Here is a 7,475-nt window from a genome sequence, read left to right as displayed (position 1 = left end):
TAACCCTTTAGTCCGCAAAGAATTGCACGCAATCATGGACTTTCATTTGACTTGTGACATGTTTGTATCAAACATGGCTCACGCACTGTCTCTTTATGTCCAAAACCCTAGAGCCTGCCTGTCCAATTATAGAAAAAGGTCCGGGCTTCAATATCATAACAACCTTTGAGAGTTCAAAATTTGTTTGACCGAAAGAAAAGACAAATAGAGGTGGTGAAGGTAAAGAAGTTAAAGTGGCCGACTCTCAATCCAAGCATATATAAGTAAACGCGAAGAAGGTAATGCTCACCCTAAACAGGTAACTCGTTTTGGGGTTTGCGATCTCGGAGCCCTGTGAGTTACGATGGGGAAATAGTATTTTGAATGTCACTTACAACCTTGTGTAACACCCAAGGGACGATCTATATAATCTACGATCAGAAATGTCATCAGTTCCTGCGGAGCAGAGGATGATCACGACAATACCTATACTATACGTATCAGTTGGCGATTGAACCTAATCCTGAGTTGTCTCGAAAAGCCATTTTCTGCAGGAAATCTTCCGAGGAAAGTAAACCTTTTGCACTCAGAGACACCCACGTAAGAAATGTGAGCCCTCCTTACTCACCAGACCAGCGTAAATCAGATTATCACCCACAGGCGACGTCAAACACGTCAAATTCAAATTCACCTCAGGCGCTCGCTAACTTAATTCTATTATTTTCTCAAATTGTCTTATTTTCTTCAGGCTGTTTGAAGCTTTTAGCAACCTCGAGCGTTCATCGATTGATTGTCGACAATATAAAGACTGTCATGTGGGCGATTGATAGTGTTCTCTAGTAAGGAAAGATGTCATCGATGTTGAGATATGGGTTTCCGTTTTTTCATGCCGGCAATATCGCTGAGTAGGTCTGCAGATTTGGCAAGTTCTAAGTACATGTAATAGCGATAATGGTTGTCAGAGCAGCGCGATGACTGCACGTTCTCCGTCTGAGATGAGCTGCACGTTGATGCAGCCTGCACTACATGTATATCAGGGAAATTTCCCATCTGATAAACACCACCACTCATATAATAACCATAAAAATATCAAATTCACCTATTCCTCTGAAGACATCCTATACTTGAACATTATGTAGAATATCCTCTGGACAATATCGTCAGTGGTGTCTGGATGAGTTCTGGATGAGTTCGGTTGGTTTAGGCAGTTCTGAACTGTAAATCTGAAACTCGGGTATTGTCAAGCGCTACTCTCTGTTGTCCATACTTTCACCGACAGACTCTCCGTGCTGTGATTGCAAATGCAAGGCATATCCCCCGGCGTATTCACGCCACCCGCAAAACAATCCACCCCATTTTAGAATCAAGCTTGGCAAAGCCTTGGTTTGACAGCGCTATTACCAAGGCCATAAATCCAAGTTGCATCCGATGATAATGATGAACGAGACAATGATGAAGGTGATGGACGACCGAAATTCTCATTCCCATGACTACAAATTATGCATTCCTGATAAATGTTTAAAGATTCACTGATCTGATCGATTGTTTTGCTGAATGGCTTTTTCGCTGATCCCTGCCTTGTTGCATACAAGCATTTACCGGATTGCGATGATCATCCGTCGTCATGTTGGAGCCGAATTTTTCACAAAAAAGCAACATCTGTGGATGATTTTATTGATCATCCGCCGATCAGATTGTTAGGCAAATGTAGCATGATGGCAAATCTGCATTTAAAAAAAAAAACCCGACACATTTCAGTTGATAATAGTATAATTTGAAATGCTGTAACACATATCTGTTTTTGGGGACGAGTCCTGTCCATCAGTGAACTCAAGGCAACTTTAAACTACATTATTTGTATCTGCTGAAACTTATATACAGTACATGTACTTGACAGACATCCAACTGGAAATGAGACTCAATCATAGCGGAATCGGTTTTCCTTTCGTCCTGGCTGTGTTGCACAAAACGTGTGCTGATGATTGCCCATCCATCGATATATTGGAGACGCTGTTCAATAAAAAATCAAAAATCTGGGGACGATTTATTGATCAGAGTTTTTCCATTCAATGTTGCATAACAGTGGCAGAGCTAGTGATCACCATTTCACCAGAATTCATTATAATAAAAGTATACATGACACGATGCCATTATGTTTCCCGATAACAAGGATGGCCACCTCTTTGTCTGTACGCTATACAAGAAACCATCGCTTGAAGTATCATCAACTAATGGTTTCTCCTCCCAGTGGAATGGACAAGCGTTTCTTTATCAATTCCTCTGCCATTACCGCCAATCTAATGGCCAGTTACGAGAGCTTGTGGGCCAATTAAACTTCATCAGAAGACCACTGCCCCAGACATTGCCTTCGTTGATAAGTTAAGCGTAAGCGATGTCATGTACATGGACGTTTAATGATGCTTGTTTATGATCAATTCTATTCTGCCGCAGTATTGGATTTTGCAATATTTGTACTAACACTGAATGTTTCTGTGCCGCATTTTATTTGAGTGTAATCATTTTTGTAGAACGATCACCAGACTCTATCGTGATGGCATAGTCACGCCAAGTTCGCTCTGTTAACTAAAGGCAGGCTATAAAAATGGGGAATCTAAATCTACAAGTAGTGATAATTTAACTCTGAATTCCAGCAGAGCAGGCAAAAATACTTCCACACTGAGGCATCATTATGAGTCGGGATGAATTCTGGTATTTTTGATGTATCCTTTTATTGGTGTTTTATAAATTATTGTTTACATCCAGAGCAAGAGATGGAATCCAGGAAGTAGATCAAAGCCAATATATATCATGCTCAATCATCACACAGCTGTGTGAATATCATGGTAATTGAATGAAAACAAAATTTGGCACGCTGATGGCCCTTCTGATGCCAATTAGTCTGGGACCTCATGAAGCCTTAAGTATCATTGGTGTCCATTTAACATCAAAGATGGAATGTGCAGGCATATCAAAGTAAATAGTATCTCAGTAAGAACTTTGTGGAAATGTATAATTGGAAGAAAACAAACTTTGCAAGCCTAACCCTTTTGATGCTGATCAGTGGAGCTTCACATATTTGCCTGGTCAATTACGCCTTATTGGCCATACGTAACCGCCATCGAAATGGCCATGATCGCCAGGATGATTGAGTTGCCTTTGGCACCCTTTATAGTATGACAGTAATAACCCCGGTTTTAATATCAAGTTTGTAGATGTGGTACATTAACACTGTATCATTTACTGGGCGATTATTGCATTTACAAAGATGAGTTATCTTTCCGAGGATGCACTTTTATTGCCAGTGCTGATGCGAGAAGGAATTTATGGGCAACTGCTTCCGCAACTGGCCACTGAATTTAATAATGAGTTTGATAAATGTTATCAATGTTATTGTGTAGACTGATATACAAATACTATAAACCGCGTTTAAGCGATTGAGTGCAAAATATTAGCACTACGGATATTTTATTTTTTTCTCATCTGACCCGCAAGAAAATATAATGAAAATAAACTGCATTGGACATTAAGACGAAAAAAATGCCCCGGTACGTATGCATGGAACGGCAAGCAACCCTATCGTCTTTATACCGGTAAATCTTTGGCAAGGAGGATCGGGTTTCCTACTCATTGTGCCTCATGATGAAATTCAAATGGCATGGGGGTCTCAACTTGAAAACGCTGTAGGTTGCGTTTCACTATTTTTCATTTCCCGACCCCGAAGGAGCAGGTACTCGCCAGGCATCATGATTTCAGTATAGGTTTGCTGCGCTTCGTTCACAGAGAGCCGCGCCTATACCTTGCGTATGCAACCGACTGTTGACCAGTTGCATAGTTTTGATGCTATACATTGTTATACGTGAGTAGGTCGTTTTAACAGTCAATGATCGCTCCCAATATAACCACGGCCCTAGGGCATATACATGTAGGCTGTGAAGTATGAATAGGAAAAGAAACCTTGGAACCATTTCGTTGGTTTCGTTCCGTTGCTCGAAGTCAAGTAAACCAACCATAGCCGCTTACCGCCGGCAGTTACGCGTCCCCACCTAAATCCCAGCAAATGAGATGGGTAATCGGTCTGCCTCCAATCTATAATAGACATCGATTCTCCTCTGCAGTATCTGTAATCACAAATGAATGTCATTATTATACTGATTTGGTGGAGTTGTGATCCCATAATGGAAGGGATTGTGAGAATGTTTCGCCGGCGTAGCCTATTCATTCACTGTGTCTGTGTGTAGGAATTCGGTCTGTGCATGCATCCGGTACAGCCCTTTTCCATTCGATGCAATCGTGACGTTCATTTACACTCGCTCCACTCTAAGTATCACAACTGAGTACTGTAGGTTTTGACCGCGGAAGAATGGAACATTAATACACTGTGATATTCCAAATTTTAGTATCATGCTTTGTCGCTACGAAGTATCGAGCCAGTCCACGCCGATGCGACTGATTATTATGCATTGGAGCGGCTGGTTCGATCCGAGGACTGCATACTAACATTTTGCATCTTCCTTGAGTAACTGGTTGGACAATGTTCTATATAAATCAGACTCGTGGTCACGCGGTACGGAATAGACTATTGGTTTTCAAGCTGAGTTTCGGACTGAGGTTGAAACTGACCAACAAAAGGATTTTTGTATATCGGCCTTGTGGAATGTGGAATATATTTTGCAGACGTTCATTTTACCAGTCTATTGCTGACTGTATTTTTTTAGACAACATACAATGTAGTCTGTACCTTTCGCAACTTGTCAATACATTTGCCCAATTAACCTCAACGGATATATGATTAGAAGCTCAACAGCTCCTAACACTGACGAGGACTGACGTATTTTCTGGAAAATTGACACTCTTGTCCTCGTAATGGTCATTCTGACCACGGCTTCAGAACTATTAGCGACAAACTCTAAATAATTTAAGCTACCTAACTGCTAATGGACTCGGTTCTGACACCCAATGCATTGGTTCTCGAGATATTTGACAAAACACGCCTGCTCAGTCTCCAGTGTGGAGTTAAGAAAACGACTTCACTTTCTCAAGGAGAAGTAGGGTTAGCAATAGGTTATGACTGCTGTGAGTACCCTCAACTGCGTACCGAAGCATGTACTGGCCCATTTACGACGTCGGTTGGGCCCTCATTTGTGACCACTGCGTGCCGAAAGATGTACTTACTGACTCTCGTGACATATCAGTAAACCGTATTGTGACCACGAAATGATGTGAACAACATACACACGATCACACGTGCACCCTATCGGTTCAATTGTGGTCAGGTGACCTCTTCGTTTTGTCTTAGCGGATGAATATCATTGTTTGTAATGCCTCGCGGATGCCATAGATCATATCACGGCGCGTTCACCCGTGCATTCACCTTGATTACACTGTTCGTCCATCGTATCCATCCCCTGTACACCCATCCCACCTTTTGCCAATTGAATTCCCTTACCATCTCGAGCATGAAAGAACGGATATTAAAGCTGATCCACTTTGACTAGAGAAACCCTTGACTGTCAACAGGTTGGGATTGCTGATGTCAAGCGAGGCATCGTGGAGCCCAAATGAAAACAGGCTAATGCTTCGGTTGCTCGTGTCATCTCGATATCGTCTAATGTCTAGTATCGAAGAGAGCGAATCGTTTTTACTTTACATGAACAAACCGTTACTCAATCAGGTGACTCTTTTAGCTCATCTTCAAGATTGCTCGAACATCGCAGCCATCGATATTGTATGAAGAACTATAAACCATTGGTTCATATAATATTGCAAAACAGGATCGATAGTAAAGTAAACATCAATTCGAACGAAATGCTTATTCGACAATTTACATGAAATAGTCATTTGCTGAGACTTTGATCTCTGTGCGAAATGCCCTGCTTATATTCTGAGTATGGCAAAGACACTAAGCAAAACATTAGCTTTATCGAAATTCATTATTTGCGCAAAGAAACATCTGTTCCTCATGGGTAGAAAAACATGTACAACGTGTAGCTAACAACGAAGAAGAAGACATTTTTTTCTGTGAAATCAACCAGACATGGCAAACGATTCGTGATCTTATCCAATAAATAAGTGAGTGTGGCCTTTCAACATTTCATGCCACATGTATCGCGTGCTTCATGCTAGAATAGGTTCTAATCAAGATGTTTCGGTAAATATTGCAATTTTCAAATCCAGGCACGGATATTTATTTACGCACATGGTTAGTGGTCGGTAGTTTAAAAAAAAATTATTCATGTAGTTTAACTTGTATTGAGACTGTGCTCCAGTGTTGTTTAAAATATCGGATTAAAAAAAAAACTATTGAAAATACAGTATGTTGTTTTACGGACGATCAGATGTTGACATAAAATACCTATTGGATTTCTGATTGCATTAATTTTTCATTGATGGCCGTCCAAGTGACACACACATTTGAGTTGGTTATCGTGTGAAATTGTCAAGAACAATTGTAGCAGGAGGACAAGAATGATCGGGCAGTTTTGGCTGGTGACATTTTCGACCACGACAATTTAATCAAGTCTTGTAGTTAGCTGTTGACTTCGTTTATGAATTTTTCCCTAGGTTCTGTCATGAGCTTACTTCCTGTCAATGGTAGCATATTACCCTATCCCACCTTAACCCTCAAAGTATTGACATTACTGAGCTTCCAGAGAACGCACGGAGGCTACGGCGGCAATACCGCCGGAAGGTCAGTATGACCCTATCCGTGCCTTGATGTTAGCAGTACACAACTACCCAGCCGCGGTATCGCTGATTGGATTTTACCGCCGTATTCCCTGATTACATCTCACCAATTACAATAACCTGTCTACGCCATTGTAAACATGTCGTGGTAAATTGTCTATTGAGATATGTTCAGTAGACCATCGCCAGAGCAATGTATATTTGCTCCTGTCCCCTCAGTTAATATTTGGCTAAACAATCAGCATAGTCAGTCATTCCCAGCTTTTCCAGTTCTACTCTCTTCAGCGTATTCACTTGGCTTGTAATATACCCTTTTAGTACACCATCATATTATTGTATCGAAGATGATCAAGGTCCTGATTGAATTGTACATTTTCAAAAATAAAGGATATTAGGGTGAAATTTTTTGGCGAACACGAATAATGCAGGCGTATCATAAGAGTTATATCCAGTGGAAGCAAGTCAACACATTTTGGTTCAGTGAACTTTTCCGGCAATATCAGGTTGGCAAAGATAGGACGCTAGTAGCATGAAGATAAAAAATGTCGGGAAAAACACTTACGTGTTACATGAATATCCTCAAGGAATCAAGAAAATCAAGAAAAAAAATCAAGTGTATAGATTAAAAAGTTAAGCACAATTTATACTTGCTGAAATGTACTCAGGCTAGCTATTATTTCAGCGATTCTTTATCTCGACATATCATGGGTTAACAATCACGAATCGGTCTGCTCATTTCCAGTTAGGAGGAAGTGACCGGAGACCGCGATAAATCAAGATATGTTATATCAACCGTCAGGGGACTTCCAATC

Source organism: Lineus longissimus, chromosome 2 (assembly GCF_910592395.1).
Source record: "Lineus longissimus chromosome 2, tnLinLong1.2, whole genome shotgun sequence".
NCBI lineage: Eukaryota > Metazoa > Nemertea > Pilidiophora > Heteronemertea > Lineidae > Lineus > Lineus longissimus.
The sequence above is the reverse complement of the archived record's forward strand: the minus strand, read 5'-3'. Positions refer to the sequence as shown.